Raw genomic sequence first — 22,154 nt, forward strand, 5'->3', positions numbered from 1 at the left:
ACCCCAAAGTCCCCGTGCTCTGAAAAGAACTTTGGGACTTGCTCGCAATCAAGCGCTATATGATTTAAAGAATTTGGAGTATGTGTATACAGATCTGGATAGAGATTTGTTCCAAGGAGACGCCACAAGGTTGTGAGCTGAGCCATCTTTACACTGGCTTTGGTCTTCCATGTGGGGCTAGACTAACCTGACTCTCTCCCTCTGGTATGGAATTCAGAATTGCCTGGAGTTCTGCTCTTCAAAACTGTGGCCCAAGGACCAACTTGAAGGAGAAGGAATGCTAGTTTCACAGGCAGATTCCTGGTGCCCATACTAAGCATACTGAACTACAATGTCTGAAGATAGTGTGGAAAGAATCTGCTGTGACTTTGTGCTTTCTTACAACTCTTTATTCTTGTTTACTTCATTTTGCCATATTTTATTACATTTATTTATTTATTTATTTATTTATTTATTTGATAGAGACAGCTAGAAATCTAGGGGAAGGGATGAGATAGAGAGGGAGAGAGACAAAGACATTTGTAGTCCTGCTGCACCACTCCTGAAGCTTCTCCCTGCAGGTGAGGACTGGAGGCTCAAACCCGGGTAACATGTGTAAGATGTGGACTCAGTCAGGCATGCCACTGCCTGACCCCACAACTCTTCATTAATTTGTTTTAAATAATTCTATTGGGGTTGGGAGCTTAGTGGTTTATAGTATTGTCTTTAAGACATAACCACACACTCTCATCTCCCGCTGACCTATGTCCAGGAAGCACAACAAGACCCCAGTGTCCCTCACCCTGTCCCTTTCCTTCCTTCTCCAGAGTCCTTTGTTTTGGTGCAACATCTGTCCAAGTTTCATCTTGTGTTTTCCCTTATTGTCCTTTATCCTTAAGGTCCAACTATAAGTAGGATAATTTGGTGTAAAGTATTTCTCTTTCTGGTTTGACTCACTCAGCATGATACTGTCCAGCCCTGACCACAGTATTGCAATGGGTGACCTTGCCATTTTATTTATTTATTTATTTATTTATTTATTTATTACCTTTTGTTGCCCTTGTTGTTTTAATGTTGTAGTTATTATTGTTGATATTGATGTCATTGTTGTTGTATAGGACAGAGAGAAATGGTGAGGGGAGGGGAAGACAGAGAGGGGGGAGAAAGATAGATACCTGCACACCTGCTTCACCACATGTGAAGCGACTCCCCTGCAGGTGGAGAGCCAGGGGCTCAAACTGGGATCCTTATGCCTGTCCTTGCACTTCACACCACATGCCCTTAACCCACTGCGCTACTACCCAACTCCCGACCTCGCCAGTTTTAATAGCTGCATAGAACTCCATTGTGCATATGTACTTCCTTAGCCATTCATCTGCTGCTGGGCATCAGGGTTGCTTCCAAGTTTTGGCTATTACAAATGGTGCTGCAGTGAACACTGGAGACCACCGGTCTTTACAGATAAGTGTTTTGACTTTTTCCTGGGCAATTTCCTAGGAGAGAGACTGCTGGGTCATAAGGTAGGTCCATTTCTAGAGTTCTGATGAGTATCCAGACTGTTTTCCACAGGGGTTGGACTAGTTTGCGTTCCCAGCAGCAATGTAGGAGAGTCCCTCCATCTCCCACAGCCTCTCCAGCAGTTGGTTCTTGTGTCTTTACTAATGTGTGACATTCTCTAAGGTGTAAAGTGGTCTCTCACTGTTGTCTCTACTTGTATTTCCCTGGTTATCAGTGACTTTGAGCATTTTTTCAAATGTCTGTTGGCCCTTTGGATCTCTTCTTTGGAGAATATTCTGCCCATGCCTTCCCCCATGGTGTTAGTTCAATGGTGTTGGTTGTCTTTCTATTGTTGGGTTCATTGTGTATTTTGGTCATCAGTCCCTGCCCATACAATGCATAAAAATTTTCTCCCGCTCTGTGGGAAGTCTTTCCTTACAACTCCTGTTGTGAGGACACCGAACTCAATTTTGACATACGGACACATGTCATAAAAACACTACCAAGTGTCTCTGACATCCTCCTGCCCCCAGTTTCCCCCGTGGTGACAAGTATGTGATAGCAAAGTGAAATGCAGACTTCTACAGTGTTTTGTGTCATCCATATATTAACTAAGATGTTCCTTTGCTTTTAAGTTTCTGCTGAAGTGTACCTATTAAGAAAAATAAGTTACAGATCCAGGCAGTGGCACACATGGTTAAGTGCACACATTACAGTGCGTAAGGACCCAGGTTCAAGCCCCTGCTCCCCACCTGCAGGGGGGAAAGTTCATGAGTGGTGAAGCAGGGCTGCAGGTGTCTCTCTGTCTCTCTCCCTCTCTATCTCCCCTCACCCCTCTCAATTTTTCTCTGTCTCTATCCAATAATAAGTAAATAAATGAATGAATAAATAATATTTTTAAAGTTTAAATTAATAAAATAGGGGCTGGGTTGTGGTGCACTTGTTTGAGCGCACATGTTACAATGTGCAAGGACCCAGGTTCCAAGCCCCTGGTCCCCACCTACAGGGGGAAAGCTTCACAAGTGGTGAAGCAGGGCTGTGGGTGTCTTTCTGTCGCTTTCCCTCTCTACCACTCCCTTCCCTTTCAATTTCTGACTATCTCTATCTAACAAGTACATCAAGACAATCAAATATTAAAAAATAAAAATAAACTAAAAAACACACTATTTTAAGGGCATCTCTGGGCTATCCCTGTAGGCTTTGCCAATAGATAGGAGTTTGCACGCTATGCTTCATGCCCTGTCATATACCTCCAGATTACACAAAAAAGAATGAAGAATTCAAAGAGCACTGATCAGAGAGAAGGCTTCTTTTAAGAGAACTGGTAACGTGAAGAACTATGGCCTGGTGTCTTTCCTTCCTGTGGGGGGGCTTTTCCCTGCTCCAGCCTGAAAGGAAAAGAGGTGAAGCTTCATTACATTCCTTTCTGCCCTGAAGTTCACATCAAAGAGAAACATTTGCCCAGATGATAATTTCATGCCTTTACCTCAAGCTCCTGCTTAAGAGGAGCCTGGGAAGGAGCATTCTTGGGGCCCCTTGGGGCCCGCCCCTTGAAGTTGGGTAGGGGACTGAATCTGATGTCCTAGAAAAGTTTAGAGGTAAACAGTTGACTGCTATCACCCTCCCAAAGGCAGAAACTAAAAAGAACTCAACAGGAGCTACCTAGACTTGCACTGGAGGAAACTGAACATGACAGGTTGCCCGCCCCCCAAGCGGCACCATCTTGAAAGGATCTTAGCCAAGTGACTACCCCAAAAAACAAGGAACCTTAGAAAATAAGCTCAGTGGGCTCATATATTGGGGCAGCAGCTAAAAGGAGATATAAAATGTCTGGCTGTGCTGGGGGTGTGGATCTTCCTGGCAATGTCCATGTCCGGGGGAGAAGCAATCACAGAAGCCAGAACTCCCACCTCCTGCATCCCCATAAAGAATTTTGGTCGCTACTCCCAGAGGTGGTGAAATTTAGGAGGTGACCAGAGGGCTCTGAACTCAAACTCCATCAGGACCCAGAGAGAGGAGATGAAAAAAGGAAAGACATTCGGAAGAAGTAATAGGTGTAGGTGTGGCCTCAAAATGAAGAGAAATGGAACCATGGGGGGAAAGGGCATATATATCCAAATATAGACAGAGAGTTATAGAAATAATAGCCAATCAGGGGGGTGGTGGCGAACCAGGCTGAGCACACGTTATAGTGTGCAAGGACCCGGGTTTGAGCCCACAGTCACCACCTACAGGGTGAAAGCTTTGGGAGTGGTAAAGCAGTACTGTAGGTGTCTGTTTCTTTCCCTCTCTATTTCTTCCTTCCCTCTTGATTTCTGGCTGTCTGTATCCAGTCAATAAATAAAGATAATTTAAAAAAATTAAAAATAAAAAGCACTGCAGAAATAATAATGAACCCTGGCAGAACTGCTATAGCTTCCAATGGAGGGAATGGGAACAGAGAAATCTGGTGGGGGGAATGGTGTGGAATATTCCTTTGTTAGCTTATAATTCTGTAAATGAATATTGTCACTCATAAAATTAATATATATATATTTTAATATTTATTTATATTTTTCCATTTTTGTTGCCCTTGTTGTTTTCTATTGTCGTAGTTATTATTGTTGTTGATGTCATCATTGTTAGATAGGACAGAGAGAAATGGAGAGAGGAGAGGAAGACAGAGAGGGGAGAGAAAGAGAGACACCTGCAGACCTGCTTCACCACCTGTGAAGTGACTCTTCTGCAGGTGGGGAACCAGGGGGCTCAAACCGGGATCCTTATTCTGGTCCTGGCACTTTGCACCTCATGCGCTTAACTCACTGCACTACTGCCAACTCCCTAAAATATATATATTTTAAAAGATATATAATTTCAAAAACAAAAAAGTCTACCCGTGAGCAAACGTCAGAAAAGTCAGGGAGAGATGGAGATAGATGTCCCGTGGGAGGAAGTCACCGTCAAAGACCTATTGCAGCTAAGTTTCGAGGGGCTCTGAATCTCAGTTCCCATCACGGGTTTGGTCTTTTCCTGTTCTTGCCTTTTATCTGGAAGGCACAGGAGCACCATTAAGTAAGGCACACTGGGCCAACAGCAAGATGGGTCTGAGAAAGAAGTGAACTGATGCTGGGCTCACCACCACCCTGCTTGGGGATGGAGAACTGGTCTGACCTAAGAGTACAGAGAAGTAGAGCTGTTGTATGCTTCACATTGGTTTGGTCTCACCCCCCCACCTCTGGGAGATTGTGGTTTGGCCCCTGCTAGTTTCGCGCGCCCCCTTCTCCCCGCCCCCTGGCCCCTACAGACTTCCAGAGTTCTGGCCACAGCCACAGGGGGGAGAAGGATGCAGGACAGATCTGTGTGGTGATTGGTTTGGGTTACTTTTTGAATCGTTGTTCATGAATAAAGAAATACAGCTTCTCCGCCCCGCTGTGTGTCCGCGAGTCTCTGTCTACTGCCGCGAAGCTAGCCTGGCCTGCTGAAGCCCCGAACTCTAACGACATATGGCGCCCAACGTGGGGCATGACCTGCCCATCCCCTAGATAAGTGACAATTTGGCTACCTATGCACTATGGCCTTCTTTTCTGCTTGTAAAGAGATCTCCAATGGCCTCTGCCCTTTCTTCATGAGACTGTTTCGCTGTTTCTGGAACATTTATGTCTGGACCACTCTGTGGTTTCCGCCCAGCGCCAGCCTGCAGGAGCCCAACGCCAGCCCGCATAAGCACTGGGCATGGGCTCCCCCCATGCTGCTTGGCCGCCGAGAGCAGGGCAGAAGACATGGAAGGCAGGGTGCAGCCCATCATGGCCACCACCCCGGGGTACCTCAGCCTGCACCTTCTGCACAGCCAGCCTGCCCGCCCTCCTGCTATGAAGTCTGGACAGATCCTGGACCACCCGAAGACCGCAGGCTCCCTGCCGAAACTGGGCCCCCTGGCCGAGATCCCCAGCTCAGCTCTGAAGGCAGAGGAGATAAAATACACAGAGATCCCTGCAGAGATCGCAACCTGCAATTCCTGGAAGTGAAGTTGCCCAAGAAGCCATCGCTAGACAACGCACTCCCCGAACAGCTAAGACGGTATAGATCTAAACTCGTGTTTAAAATGACATGTCTTCATAACAAAAGTTTTCCTCCTTGTGTATTGAAGACCACGTTTATGTGTGTGTTTAAAGTTTGGTAAACATTAACTTTAAGGTTAAAAATGTAACTTATAGCTCTATTCTTACCAGACAAAGTTAAATGAAAAAGGTTTTCAACATAGTTCTCATAAAAGTAGAATTAACTTACATTTAAAGTCTGAGTTAAAAATTAGTTAAAAATCAATATTTTTAACTAAGTTAGTGTAAAAAAAAACCTGCACACACCTAGGGTGTGTCTCCATCTTCAATGGCTGTAACAAAAGATTAAATAGACTTGTTGATATGTAAAATTCTCGAATCCTTCTCAATTAGAAATGATAGATTGCACAATGGTTATGCTAATGATTCTCATGCCTTAGGGTTTTTTTTCCCCATGGTTCTTCTGTTTACTTTTCCACATTTTATTGTTTAAACTTTAAACAACCTTAAAATCATACTAAAAAAGACTTCCAATTAGTTATCAATTGTGATAAACTTCTAACCTGCTACAAGTTTTGTTTAATAGTAAGTAAATTGCAGCTGTCAAGTTCTCTACAGAAAAGCAGAATTCCAGCAGCTGACCTTCGTCATACATCGTTCCACCCCCTGACATTCTTTGGACTGGACATCTGCTTTGGACTGGCATTTCTATCGGACTCACTAGTACACCTCCTGGACACTTTGCACAAAACTAGAAGCTTCTCTTTATGCTTCTGGGTTTCTCAAAGACTGACTACAGCCAGCTGCCTTGAGACTCTAGGCCTTACCCTCCCCCTATGCTAGAAAATGCCTTTCGAGGCAAGTAACTCCCCCCAGAGGCAAAAAAAAAAAGGTCCCCCTCAGGCCTTCCCTTGGCAGCACACTGGTTCTTGTTGCTCGCTTACATGTTCCTCCATGTTTGTGCCAGTTTCTTTTTTAAAAATGCCTGTATGATATAGGTTTCTGTTCACCCCACACCCCTGATACTATGGTCATTTAGTTAAAAAGAAAAGGGGGAATTGTTGCTATGCTTCACATTGGTTTGGTCTCATCCTCCTGCCTCTGGGAGATTGTGGTTTTGCCCCTGCTAGTTTTGTGCGTCCCCTTCTCCCCGCCCCCTGCCCCTACAGACTTCCAGAGTCCCTGCCACAGCCGCCAGAGGAGAAGGATGCAGGAAATATCTGTGTGGTGATTGGTCTGGGTTAGTTTTTGCATCGTTGCTCATGAATAAAGAAATACAGCTCCTCTGCCCAGCCGTGTGTCCTTGAGTCTGTCTACCACCACAAAGCTAGCCTGGCCTGCTGGAGCCCTGAACTCCAACGACACAGAGCTGAGGGTGAGTCATATTAGCTGATATAAACTCAACCAGACTTTTTTTGGTATTCCCAAAATGAGACTGTTACTACCTGAGAAGTGTTGGTATGCTTCTAATTCTGCTTCTAAAACCCCTTCTGTTTCATTGGTTTAATCCCCCTGCTTAACACTGTATTCTATTTACATAACCACTGTTAACTAAGCACTGCCTGCCTGCAGGGCATTGGTTTAATCCTGCTGGTTCATACTCTCTTTTTGCTCCGCCCCCTCTCCTTGTCACACCCTGATTTTCACCAATCTCTTTTTGCTCCACCCTCTCTACATCACATCCTGTTTCCACCCTACTTGGTGAGTATATATACAAGCTGCTTTTCTGAGTAAACACACTTGGAATTGCTTTCAGACTCCGAGAGTTCCAGAGTCTATTTCCTGTGACGCTAGCTGGGCACAAGTTCCTGATGACCTCTCCCACACAACAGCCTAGGTTGGCTCCAGTTGAGTTCTCTCCAACCCAGAGAGCACTTGCTAGGGAAGAAGCACCCTCAGGCTATCCTGGCAGAGAAGGACGAAAAAAGGAAGAGTTCTGTCAACAAAACCACCCAAAGACTGAGAAGTGGCAAATAAGGGAATCTGAATAAAACAAAATGAAACCGTTTCCTACTTGTGCCTTCTTGAGTTTCACCTGTCTGACAAGTCAGGTGAATTTCTCCTGTCAGAAGCACCTGCTTGGTTCTTGAGGGATGAATCCTGAATGGACAATAACCCCAAGCAGTTTCTTTTTTAAAAAATATTTGTATTAACTTTATTTATTTATTGGACAAAGAACCAGAAATAGAGGGAAGGGGAGTTGATAGAGAGGAAGACAGAGACACCTACAACATTTCTTCACCACTTGCAAAGCTTTACCCTTGCAGATGGACACCAGGGCCTTAAACCTGGGTCCTTGTGTATTGGCATTGTAAGGTGTGCACTCAACCAGGTGTGCCAACACCCAGCCCCTAAGCAGTTTCTATGTTGTTTTTCAGGAGGGGTGAAGTAGGGCTGCATGTGTCTCTCTGTCTCTCCCTTTCTATCTTCCCCCTCTCAATTTCTCTCTGCCTTCATCCAATACTAAATAAATTATATTTTTAAATAGAGCCACAAAGATGCCCACTGAGAGATCTCAGAGGCACACCGTGGCAGTGTCCTTGAACAATTCATCACCCAAGACATGTTTGCAGCTTGCTATTTCCTCCTCTGAAATTGCCTGGGCACTCTGTGTGAGTAAGTCCAGCTCACTTAGAGGGCCAGGCCCTCAGCTCCATCCCCTGTGTCTTGTGTCTGACCAGTTTGGGGGCAGGTTACATGAGACAGGAGTTAGACCATACGGGAGTGTGACAGCAGCTTGCTAGTATTCGACTGACCAACTGGAGCAATAGCAAGATAGTGCAGGAATCCCCAGGCAGCCATTTCCCCCAGCACTGGATGAACAAGCATTGTGTGCCAGGGAAGAGCCCAGTACTTGCCCCCAAGGCCACACCTCCTTCCCCACGCTGGCCTGGCCTGATGGCCCATTGTGTGGGTGCCCTCTGTGCCACCACATAGCTGGGGACTTGCTCTTGTCTCCTGAGATCAGAACCCATGACCCTTCCCTAGGCTGCCCCTCCAAACTGCTTCCACGTTTTGTAAGGCAGAGTTGTGTATGCCCTGGAGTCACTCTTTCCATAATAGAAATCAGACTCCATCCCCAGGGTGACCAAAGTCAGATCTGAGTAGTGCTCTGATCTAGACTGACTCTCTCTCTCTCTCTTACTTTTTCTCTCTCCCTCCCTCTCTCTCTCCCCATCCCCTATTTCCTTTTCCTTCTTCTTCTCCCTCCCCCCTCCCTCTTTCTCTTCCTCTCCTCTCTCTCTCCAATTCCCTCTTCCTTTCTTCTCTCCCTCTCTCTCATTCTCCCTCACTCCCTCCCCCTCACTCCTCTTCTCCCTGCCCCTCCCTCTCCCTCTATATTTACCAGTCTCTCTGCATGTCTCTCATTAAAATAAATTTTTTTCCTCCAGGGTTATTTCTGGGCCATTCCCCCCCTTTTGTTGCCAGTGTTTATCATCTTTGTTATTATTATTGTTGTTATTGCTGTTGTTGTTGGATAGGACACAGAGAAATCAAGTAGAGAAGGGGAAGACAGAGATTTTCTTTTATTTATTTTCAAGAGAGAAAGAGACAGAGAGAGATGGACACCACTCTGCTTTTCATGTGGTGACAGAAATAAACCCAGGTCTCAGGCACGGAGGTGGTGTCCTTGAAGCCACCACCCAGCCACTTCTCCATACATTGAGGCTCCCAAGAGATCAGGGCTCTGCATCCATTTACAGGTGAGGCCTGACACACAGCTGGTTGGTAAGTGAGCCAGAAGTCCTCGCCTTCTAAACTCCAATGTTCCGTGTCGCATCCTTTCTTCTTCCTTGCCTTCACTCCAAGAGGCCAGGTTGAAGAAGAGTGTTCACATTTGTTGTTGCAGGCATCAACATGACATCAGCCGGGGTCCTGCATGCTGTTTCCTGCACTGAATCCTAATCTCTGCGGAAGAGATTGTAGACACATGTGGGACTAGGAAATTAGGTGGAGGACATGGCCAGACAGCTAAAGGAGTGACAGCAGTTGCTGCAGAAGCCACTGCTCTTGCCTTCACCCCTCCTGTTGTTAGCATCTTCTGAAGGCCTAGAAAGCTTTCAAGGCTCCTGACAATGGGTCCTGTCAGTGTGGTTTCTATAGTTACTTTTGATGATGAAAAGGGGCATTTTGGCTGAGATTGGAGATACACATAGCCCTAATATTCTGCTGAATATTGTTAAGGCAAACAGCTACCTGCAAGGGATTTTCTTTTTCCCAAAGGAAGATGTTTCCAAGAGTCAGGCCTAATCCCAGTTTATCAAATGCAATTATAAAGTGAAAAATATGGAAGTCATTTTTTTTTAGTTTTTTATTTATAAAAAGGAAACATTGACAAAACCATAGGATAAGAGGGGTACAGCTTTTCACAATTCCCACCACCAGACCTCTGTATACCAACCCCTCCACTGACAGTTTTCCTATTTTTTATCCCTCTGGGAGTATGGACCCAAGATCATTGTGGGATGCAGAAGGTTGAAGGTCTGGCTTCTGTCATTGCTTCCACACTGAACATAGGTGTTGAGAGGTGGATCCATACTCCCAGCCTGTCTCTCTCTTTCCCTAGTGGGGAAGGGCTCTGGGGAAGCAGAGCTCCAAGGCACATTGGTAAGGTTGTCTGTCCAGAGAAGTCATTTTTTAAGGTCTTCCACCACAAATTCTTCACTGCACATGGGAGGACACAGCTCTAAAGACATTAAGTTATGTGGCCAGGTGGTGGCGCACCTGGTTACAGGTGCATGTATTACAATGCGCAAGGACCCGGGTTCGAGCCCCCAGTCCCCAAATGCAGGGGGAAAGCTTTGCGAGTGGTGAAGTAGTGCTGCAGGTGTCTGTCTGTCTCTCTCCCTCTCTATCATCCACTTCCCTCTTGATTTCTGGCTGTCTCTATTCAATAACTAAAAGATAATAAAAGAAATTTTTTAAAGACATTAAGTTACCTAATTCTAACACAGTGTTATCATTTTTATTAGTGATTTAATAATGATCTACAAGATTGTGGGATAAAAGGGGTACAATTCCACACGGTTCCCACCACCAGAGTTCCATGACCCCTCCTCTATTCTTTATCCCTCTGAGACGATGGACCAGAATTCTTTATAGGGTGCAGAAGGTGGAAGTTCTGCAGCTACCTTTCCACAGTTACCTGTTCCCATGCCTAAACCTGGGATCTCAACCCCAGATCAGATCTCACCCCAGACCTCACTCTCAGACCCCCACCACCACATTTTCTCTTAATTAATTGATGCCTTCATGGAAACTATAGGAAACCAACGTTTTGATTAGAAATGTGTCTTACAAATACCAATAATTCTTTTAACAGACCTTTAGGCTTTCCTTTTCTTTTCTCTTCTTTGTCCCAAAATTAACCTGAAGCAAAGATCAGCAGCTACCTCTAAAAGTGGAGAAAACATCAACCCGCAGTTCAATAAAATGATGGATGGTGCGGGGCAACAAGGCAACTAATTATTAACTGCAACATTAAACAAGCAGATAACAAAGATTAATCTTCCAGTCTGTATGCAAAGTACACAGGTGAGTCATTAGTTTGCTAATCCCACCTCTCTTCTGGCATCCTGAATAAATGACCCACCGACTGTCCTCTCAAAGAATGAGTGAGCTTGCCTCTGGGGGAGGGCTCTGGTCAAGCTGTGGTGAACAGATCTTCTGAAGGGTGGTCAAAGTGAGTGGCTTTGCTGGGCACTCACAAGGAAACTGATTCCAGGGGAGTTCCCAGCATAGCCATTCTGGGAACCTTTTCAATCAAATGAAACTGCTTTGCAAGCATATTCATCCCATATCAGAAATCCCACAGCCGGCCACTCCTCTAGCATGACAGCTGCTAGCCATCTGTGTGGGGAGGCAGGGAGAGAGCAGGATGATGATGCCAAGGGGTTTCAGACCTGAGGTTCACAAATCCTATGCTCTATCCCTGGCTTCACCATAAGCCAGAGCTGCGCAGTGCTCAGCTGGAAAATAAGTAAGAATGGATACAGTAAATATATGTTTTGGTTTATTTTTAATTTTTTATTTATAAAAAGGAAACATTGACAAAACCATAGGATAAGAGGGGTACAACTCCACACAATTCCCACCACCAGAACTCCATATCCCATCCCAACTCTTCATCTGCACTATTCCAGCCCTTAGATCCATAAGAGGTCAACAGTTTTTTGGCTTTATATGTTAACTCTCTTTTCATCCACCAGGTTCCAGATGCTAGCATGATGATGCCAACTAGACTCCCCTGAACAGTCAACTCCACCAATGTGTCCTGGAGCTCTGCTTCCCCAGAGCCCTGCCCCACTAGGGAAAGAGAGAGGCAGGTTGGGAGTATGGATGGACCTGTCAACGCCCATGTTCAGCAGGGAAGCAGTTACAGAAGACAGACCTTCCACCTTCTGCACCCCACAGTGACGTTGGGTCCACTTAGACTTAGATATGTTTTGATTTTTAAAAGGCCTGCCTGTCGAATATTGATTAAGTATCCCTGAGGAAGGTAAACCATTCTGAGCTGAACCGTTTTCACTGGAGGTTTTTTCTCTTTACTGGGGGTGGGAGGGAGGACTCACATTGATTTCTGAAGAGTATAAACCGAGACAAATAATCTGAAAGTACTTCAGTGACAAATAACAAGTTACCCAGAAAAATGGGACCCCTAGGACTAAGGTCACCTCACCACTAGCCTGAGATTTTGTGACGAGAAAGGCTACATCATTTGATATCAAAAAGTTGATGCTACCAAAGGAGTATGAGAAGGGAAATATGCCAATGTTCCCAACATCCACTGCCCTTAAGCAGCCATTATTATTATTATTATTTTGTGATTTATGTACTAGTGAGACAGGGAGGGCAGAAAGGAGGAGAAAAACAGAGAAATGAGAGAGAGAGATAGAGAGAGAGAGGAGAAAGAGAGAGAGATAGGAGAGAGAGACAAAGAGGTTAAAATCACCAGAGCATCACTCTGGCACAGGAAAGACCAGGATCAAACTGAGGACGCCACGTCCCAGAATCCTGCACTCTGTCCACTCCGTCACCTCCCAGGCTCCTGGCAACCACCTGGAAAACAACCACAGTTGTTTTTTTTTTCTTTCAGAACAAGATCCTTTTTTTAGTATGTTTTTATATTATATATATATTTTTATTTTATTTATTTGTTCCCATTTTGTTGTCCTTGTTGTTTTTTATTGTTGTTGTAGTTGTTGTTGTAGTTATTGTTGTTGTTATATTATTGTTGTTATTGTAGTTATTGTTGTTATTGATGTCATTGTTGTTGGGTAGGACAGAGAGAAATGGAGAGAGGAGGGAAGACAGAGGGGGAGAGAAAGACAGACACCTGCAGACCTGCTTCACCACCTGTGAAGTGACCCCCCCGCAGGTGGGGAGCCGGGGGCTTGAACTGGGGTCCTTACAACAGTCTTAGTGTTTTGTGCCACCTGCGCTTAACCCACTGCACTAGAGCAGTTGTATTTTTAACGTTCCTCTCCTGAATGATGCCACTATATCCAGTAGACTCTTTATTTCCAGATAGAAAGCCTATGTAACAGTCTATTTTATAAGGAGTCGGGCGGTAGCGCAGCAGGTTATGCTCACATGGTGCAATGCATGAGAGCTGTGGTAAGGATCCTGGTTTGAGCCCTCGCTCCCCACCTGTAGGGGAGTCGCTTCACAGGCGGTAAAGCAGGTCTGCAGGTGTCTGTCTTCCCCTCCTCTCTCCATTTCTCTCTGTCCTATCTAACGACAACAATAATAACTACAACAATAAGGGCAACAAAAGAGAAAATAAATAAATACCAAAAAAAATAGTCTATGTGATAGCCTTTGTTATAGCCTAGGTTACCCTCAATTGTGAATTCCTTTCTTCATGCTGCTAGAATCTATTCTTTACGCAGAATGTGTGAAAGGTAAATTCTGAAATCATGTTTATCGAGAAGTAGTTTATTTTGCCTTTAAATTGATTGATGGTCTATCTGGATATAGAGTTTTAGATTCAAACCATTTTCTCTTTGAGTTTTAAAGATAACACTGTCTATCTATTGTCCCTAAGGCTGCTAATGAAAGTGATCTAGGATGGAACGATGCTAATCTATTTGTATATAATGTGCTTTTCTCTCTTAGAGCCAGTAAGATTCTGTTTTTATCCTATGATCTCTGAAATATATATATTTTTTCACTCAAGAGATAACTTTTTCTATTAACCCAACTCAGCCTGAATGAGACTTTCCATGTGAATGTTCAGATTATTCAGTCCAGAAAATAATCTTCCATTTTTCACCCATGACTTCATTCTCCACATTTTTTCTGTTTTCTGCTTCTAGAATTTGCCCTTGAGTGGGCACTGAAGCCCTGGACAAATCCCTCCTGTTTCTTAATTACCTTTCCTTGTCTTCTGCCTCTTTCAATTCTCCTTCCCAGAGACTTTTCCTCTCTGTGATCAGTCAGTCATATTAATATTGCTGTTTAGGCCAACCACCGACATTTTGATCTTAGCTTCATATTTTTTAATTTCCTGTATCTAGTTATTATTTGCTGGCTGGCTATTTTTGAGGTTGACCTTTTGATATTACATTGATACAATGTGCTCTCAGATCTAAGGATAATGCATGGGCCTGATGGTGGTGATTTTAAATGTCTCAGACATGTGGGATTTGTTCTGTTGTTCAGTTTGGTCCTTTTGTATGTAATGAGTTGGTCTCTTTCTTACTGGTTCCTCATTTCTCGATTGTACGTGGTTTTCTATAGCTATATAGTAGCTGTAGATGTAGGTATATAAACACCCAGCTTTCTAGTCCTATTCCTAACTCTGACACCATCTCCCTGGACAATACTTTTAGCCCACCTGCATATTACCCACTCGGCTCAGGCAAAACTTAGTAAGTCATGGGCCCTTTGGAATATACCTAAAATAGACTTATAAGCTTCTTCCAACATGAATACCCCAAATTTCAGTTGATATATTCTTCCTTTTGGTTCCTGATTATGAAACAATTTTTTCTGCTTTATATCTTAATGCTTTTCAGCCACCAAGTCGCAGATGCTACCATGACACCAACCTGACTTCCCTGGGGAGACAGCCTCACCAATATGTCCTGGAACCCCACCTCTCCAGAGTCTTATCCTAGTAGGGAAAGATAGAAACAAGCTGGGCGTGTGGATCCACCTGCCAACACTCATGTCCAGTGGAGAAGCAATTACAGAAACCAGACCTTCCACCTTCTGCTCCCCCATAAAGATCTTTGATACATATTCTCAGAGGGATAAAGAATAGGGAAAGTTCATGGAGAGGATGGGATACAGAATTCTGGTGGTGGGAATTGTGTGGAACTGTACCCCTTTTATCCCACAATCTTGTCAATCATTATTAAATCACTAATCAAAAGTATTCTCCTTCCTTTGAGCAAAGTCATGCTTAAATGTCCACTATAACAGTCCAACTGTCCTCTTTGAAACCCACTGGGGAAATAACCTCCTCTGAAAGTCCAATCCAACTGTGAGGAAGGTCATGTGATTATCTATACCATGCCAGCAAAGAAATTAAGGTCCATGACACTTCAATGGGCGACCCTGTTAACTCCTAGACCCTTTCCCATGCAATCCCCAGGCCTCTGGCCATTAGGGTAACAAAGAGATTAAGAAACTACACTTCATCGAGGACTCTCAGCTAGGTCTCAGCAAGGAAGCAGAGCAGAACAAACAGAGAAGCTTTATTTGTTCTAAGAACTCAACACTCAACTCCCACTGTCAAAGTCCAATATCAGGACACCTACCCCATCTGGCTCAACTGCCCTGGGACCACTAACCCCCATCCAGGAAGCACAGTTTCCTTCCCTTGTGTTTGGTGCAGATAAATGTAATTGTAATTATTAATGTAATAAATGTTAGGATAAAGGGGTCGGGTAGTGGTGCACATGTTATAGTGTACAAGACCCCGAGTTCAAGCCCCCAGTCCCCACTTGCAGGAAAGAAAGCTCTGCAAGAGGTGAAGCAGTGTTGTAGGTGTCTCTCTGTCTCTCTCACTCTCTATCCCCCTACCCTCTCGATATCTGGCTGTCTCTGTCCAATAGATAAATAAAGATAATATTTTTTAAAAAATAAAAAAAAGACATTCAGAAGTCCTAAGTGGGTGAAATATCCTGGTTTGAGTATCTTCAGGAAAGGGTTCTGCCAGGGTCAAGAGAGTAGATTATGTGTATCTCTGCACTTATACTTATAAACCTATATGAATCTACTATGTGCTATTTTTAAAATTTACTTATTACTGGATAGAGACAGAGAGAACTTGATAAGGGAAGGGAAGATAGAGGAGAAAAACAGAGAAATACCTGAAGTCCTGCTTCGTGAAGCTTTCCCCCTCAGGTGGGGAAAAGGGCTTGAACCTGAGTCCTTGCCACTATAATGTGAGCACTTAACCAGCTGCACCACCACCTGGCCAAAATGTGCTGTTTTTATAGAAACACAATATTGTTCTGTGAACAAAACTCATAAATGTCACCTTCTAGAAGTAGGTATCCGGAGTAAAATGTTCTTGAATGAATGGACTAGTGGACCAGCTGAAAGTTCAGGAAAGAGGCAGAACCCAACTAGCAGGTGATCACATTCTTTCCGTGTTAACCCAGCATTGACAGAAATTTCAGATGAGCCCGTCTGCCTGACCAGCTCAGGAGGCTCTTGGAAGATGACAGCTCCCCTCCCAGCCAGTTCATTGCCACTCCTACAGAGGCACTTTGCAGGGAGGTGGGAGGCAGAGCACATGGATAGTTTGTGACAGGCTCAAAATACCTTCCAGAGCTCAGAAAGCAGACTGGCAGCTGCTCAGGAGACTGCTGTGTGACACTCAGTCCCAAGGAACTGTGCTGATTTGGTCTGAGGAATTGAGTCTCTTTTTCAGCATCAGATTGTTACAGACAGTAGATGTAATACCCCCAGTCCCTTTCTCACTTTTGCTTCTTGTTTTTCAATCAGCAATCATGATGTTCACAGAGAAAAGACTGGTTTAAAGATAAGTCATGGTGTTTCTCTCCTCTCCTCTCCCGGTCAACTAGGAATACCAAAGGAGATCATCTGGGACCGTAAAGTAGGACTAGAACGACTTCAGGAACCCACCAAAGCACCGCCCGTCTTGAATGGAGCTTGAAGAAATCATGTTCAGTGAAATAAGTCAGAAACAGAAGGATGGATATGGGATGACCTCACTTTCAGGCAGAAGCTGAAAAACAAGATCAGAAGAGAAAACACAAGTAGAACCTGAACTGGAGTTGGCGTATTGCACCAAAGTAAAAGACTCTGGGGTAGGGGGAGAATACAGATCCAAAAAGGATGACAGAGGACCTACTGGGGTTGTAGTGTTATATGTAAAACTGGGAAATGTTATGCATGTGCAAATTATTATATTTACTGTCGAATGTAAAGCATTAATACCCCAATAAAGAAATTTTAAAAAAGAAAAATAAAAAAATAAAGTCATAATAACTGTGGCTTCCCTCTCTCAACATTTTACTTATTTTTATTTTATTGGCTAGAGACTGAGTAAAATCAAGGAGGAGGGGAGAGAAAGAGGGAGAAGGGGGAAAAAAAGACACTAGCAGCCTTGCTTCACTTGTGAAGCTTCCCCCCTGCAGGTGGGAACTGGGGCTTGAACTCAGGATTTTCCCATGATAACACATGCAATCAATCAGGTGCACCACTGCTGCCTGGGCCGCATTGCTTATCCTGTCAATTTGGCAAGTCTGCTATTTCCCTCAGCTTGGTTGGCAAGCTTTCCAGCAGTTTCTTGGGTATTTCAGCCATCAAAGTACTGGATATCACACTGGGATATGAAAACCCAAAGACTGGACTTCAAAACCCTTACTTTGCCATAATAAAATGGACATCACAAGGTGGAAGTGATTTCTTCTGTAAGTCACCTGGAGGAAGGAAGCTCAAGCCACATAAGCTTTCTGTCCCACTAAGGACAGTCACTTACCAGCACTCTGGAGCTGCCAGCTATGCCTAAGTGATCCTACATTCCTGATTATCCCCGATTCCCAAGGAGAAATATGGAATACTACAGCAAGTGTTGGGCAGTAAGCCAGCTTCCCCCTGCTTAACTCTGCGGTCTATTTACATAACCAGTTGCCTAAGAACTGCCCTGCCTGTAGGGCACTGGTTTAATCCCACTGGTTCGAACTGACATTTTGCTCCGCCCCCTCTCCTAGTCACACTCTGATTTCCACCAGTCTCTTTTCGCTCCATCCTCTCTATGTCACATCCTGTTTCCACCCTACTTGGTGAGTATAAATACAGCTGCTCTTCTGATTAAAAATGCTTGGAACTGCATTCTGGCTCCAAGCGTCCCAGAGTCTCTCTCCTGTGACACTAGCCCGGCATAAGTTCCTGATCCCTCTCCCACGCAGCAGCCTAGATTGGCTCCAGTTGAGTTCTCTCCAACCCAGAGAGCACTTGCTCGGGAAGAAGCACCCTCAGGGTATCCCAGCAAGCAAGAGTCCAAACTCTGGACTGGCTCAAAGAGAAACCAAAGGCCAGAGAGGAGTATGGGATGACACAGTATGGCCATACCTGACCCAGTTACTCGGTGGTACTCAGATCACAAAATAGTTGAGTCTGAATCCGAAGTCAAAAATTAATTCCACTTACATGAAGGTACAGGGAGAGAAATGGTCCTTTTCTTTGATATCTCAAGACCAGTGAGAGAGAGACCCCTCTTCAGAGCCACCTTTTCCCCAACATGCCCCAGTGGAGAGTAGCCAATGTAGTTCCCCTGCCAGAATCCTGATGGCTGGAGAAAGAGCTTTCCTGGCACAAGTTGGTTAGCATACTTGCTAAGCTCTCCCCCTCCAAACTTGGAGGCTTGTGCATAAGTCATCAAGTGAAATACTCTAAAGCAGAGATTCTTGTCACACCCCCAATCACCCTTTCAATGCCTCCCCCAGACCTCCCACATTAAGGGCTGTCCGCCTTGCCTGTAGGGATCTCCTCTCTCCTCTACCCTGCAATTCCATGCATGAGCAGAGCTGAAAGGGCCACTAGCAATATCATGGCTCAACAACTTCATGTGCATTTCCAACAGCAGAGTCTGTGCCAGAGGTGGGAAACGTTCTTTAGTGGCAAGTAATGAGTGTACCTGCTGTAATGACTGTGCCAGTGAGAAGCTATGAAATTCCACTGCAGTCAGGCTGCAGGAACGCACTGAAGCCCAGAATCTAAGATCTGGGGCAAAGTATTCAGATAGCCTGTGTTTATTCACACAGCTCCCTCCCCCTGGAAATGAGCACTCATCTCTACACAAGGTAAGTGCTCAGGACATGCTTGTATAATGAGTGAGTAATCGCTGATTGGTGATCAGTTCATTGAGCCCCAGTGAAAACCATCCAATCAGGTGCAATGGACCCAAGCTCATGGGATGTCAGAGTCAAAATCCAAACCCTCACATTTTGATGTTCTGAGATCGATTTTTTCCCACTAATTATGTCTCTCATTTAGTCCAATTTTTTAATTCTAATTAATTTCAGTGTAAGCTATTTTCTTTGTTGTTTTTTTTTGTTTGTTTGTTTTTGTTTTTAACAATCCTCAGCTTGTGGGACCAGGTGGTGGTGCACCTGTTGAGTAAACTCATGACCAGGCTATGTGCAAGGACCAGGTCCCAAACCCCAGGTTCCCATCTGCAGAGCAGGAAGTTTGACATGGGGTGAAACAGTGCTGCACAGCTTACAGTAGCCAAAATTCAGAGTCAACCTGAATGTCCACCAATAGGTGACTGGACAAAGGAATTATGGGATAAAATATCAATGATATTCTATCCCATGCTAGTCCTACAGCACTACTTCAGTGCTTGTGATTACACCTGGTGAAGTAAGGAAATGAAAGGCTGCTACCAGCTGGTTCCATCCACATGTGGAATAGACAGACCTAAAATGAAAAAGGGTTCAGTGGTGAATACTCTGAGACCTGGAGCCAACTATGATGGATATCATTGGGTGGGTGGAGCTTTAGAGACTTTGTTTTAGATCATCTCCCATCTCTCCAAAAGAAAAAAAGTCCCAGAAAATTTGGGGAAAGGGACATTCACTGTTTTCAGCTGTCATCTTCAACCTACTCTCATCCTGAGATAAGGAAGAATACATCTAAAAAAGCGCAGAGGTGGGGGATACTTCTACACTCTTCTTTTTCTTTTGATTTTTTTTTATTTGCAAAGAGAAATTCAGAGGGGTGGGGAGATAGAGAGGAAGAAAGAGAGGTTCCCGGAAGATGGTGGACTGAGAAGCTGCTAGTGGCTTGAGCTCTGACCACATCTTCTGGAAACAGTAGGATTTTCTGCCTTTAGTAGGCCAGTCAATAAGGGGTCCTAGCGGTGACACCAAGGAGGTGACTATAACTTAATTTGGGTTAAGAAATAGAGTAGAAAAAAAGGGAAAATAATTTTTTTTCCTTTTAATTATTAAGCACACCCCCTCCTCCTCCTCCCCCCCCATAACCAGTTCCTGGGGACCAGCTCCTAGCAGGCTCCCCTACTGAGCTTCTGTCTTTACCAAATTCCTATCCCACCAGGGAGTATCATTCATTCTAAGTCTATACCCTTCTGAAACCTCTGGCCTTTTTTCTTTCTAAGTAGCCAACCCCCCCCAAATCACCCCACATAGCTAATTAAATAATTAAAAATAAATAAATAAATAAAAACCCTTTCCTTTCACTGCTCTTTTATGACTGTTCTTTTTCTTATCTTGTTCATTTCTCTCTCTCTCTTTTTTTCTATTTATCATTCTTGTCATCCTTTCTTCCTTAATCCTACAGCTTCCAAAGCCACAGGCCCCAGCCCCCACACCACCAAACAGTGTGCTTTTTTGAATTCACTGATACACATTTGGGAATTATTTTGGGGAAGAATTCTGACTCAGTGTGGGCTCTCACTGAGAGTGTCTATGCTCAACTTCCCTTCCTCCTTTAGCCACCCCTAGAATATACAGTGGATAGTAGATTTGCATAACTGTCTATTTCAGCTATCCTTGTCTAGTCCTGAGGTGTTTTTTTTCTCATTCTTAACTATCATACAGGCTAACGGACCACAAAAAAGGGCAGGAACAGCCATTCTCATCTCAGACACAATAGATTTTAAATTAAATAAGGTAATAAAAGATAGGCAAGAGAGGAAGAAAGACAGACACCTGCAGCCCTGCCTCATCACTCATAAAGGGTCCCCACCGCAGGTGGGGAGCAAGGGCTCGAACCCAGGTACTTGGGGATGTAATACATGCACTTAACAGAGTGAGTCACTGCCTGGCCCCCTTCTTTGACACTCTTCAGTTTCAATCTGGGCTTCATGATGTTGACTTCAACCGACTGCATTTACATTTGCACCACTGTGTATCCCTTGCTGAGTCTGAGCTTTATTCCTCAGTTTGCAACTGAGAGGACAGGTGGTACAGGAAGTGGGCAGGGAAGGATTTCCTATTTGACATGAGAATGGGGTGAAGCTACTCAAAGGGTCAGCAGTGTTTTAGAAGTGGGAGAAACCAACCTCCCATTCCTTTTCACTTTTAAGCCACTGGCAAAGCCAAAACCCTCCTCTCCTGGTACCTGCCCTTCTAACCACCACCAATCTGCACGAGCTTTCTTGTGGGAAGCATTTATCTGCTGGGCATCTCTAGGGAAGTCAAGACAGCATTGCGTTCTCATTTGTGAACTACAAGTGTAAAACAAAGCTGAGCTTCGAGGCAGCAGGAGGTGGTGAGCACTACAGACCCAGAGATGACTCCAGCCAGGTACTAGGCAGACCCAGAGATGACTCCAGCCAGGTACTAGGCAGTCTGGGTGCTGTGGTGTGCTGCCTCCTTTTCTCAGGGTGAACACTCACCCCCAGTGTGAGGACTATTTGCCCAAGATGTCAGGCCCTTGGATGACATCATTTCCTTTCATGCAGTTGAGTTATAAAAGAAATTCCTGCCCATATGGAGCTAAATCACCTATTGGAGGACCTGCTTTTGTAATAAGCCACAGTTTCCAGGGACCTACTGAAGATGTTAACTGAGTGCTTCCTGTCTAAGAACTCTAATATTCTCTTGAAACAGGATCAAATCTTCTCTGACACAGCACTTAAATATTGGTATACACATATTAAATCATAACATTGTTTATCACGTTAAACCTCCAGAAACCCTGCAGAGATAGTCATTTTTAATCTCATTCTACAGATGAAGCCATTAAGCCATGGACCTTAGCGCAAATAGAAAGAAATAGCAGGGGCGGGGGGAGAGCATAGTGGTTGTGCAAACTGACTCTCATGCCTGAGACTCCAAAGTCCCTGGTTCAATCTTCCAGTACCACCATGAACCAGAGATGACTAGTGATTTGGTAAAAAAAAAAAAAAAAAAAAAAAGGAAGGAAGGAAAAGAAAAAAGAAAGGAAAAAAGAAAATAAAGGAAAGGAGAAAGAGAAGAAAGAAAGATCTGTGTTAAACTCCTCTCAGACATATTTTTAACCCTAGATTGTTTGTTGGCAGAGAATAAAGTGTGTATTTGCTTATTTGATTATTTATCGGCTGTTTTTACCACCAATATTATAGCTGGGACTTGGTGCCCACATGACTCTACCATTCTTGAAGGTCTTTCTCTCTCCCTCTCTTTCTCTCTCTTTCTCCTCTTTACTTGT

This window comes from Erinaceus europaeus, chromosome 3, assembly GCF_950295315.1.
Source record: "Erinaceus europaeus chromosome 3, mEriEur2.1, whole genome shotgun sequence".
NCBI lineage: Eukaryota > Metazoa > Chordata > Mammalia > Eulipotyphla > Erinaceidae > Erinaceus > Erinaceus europaeus.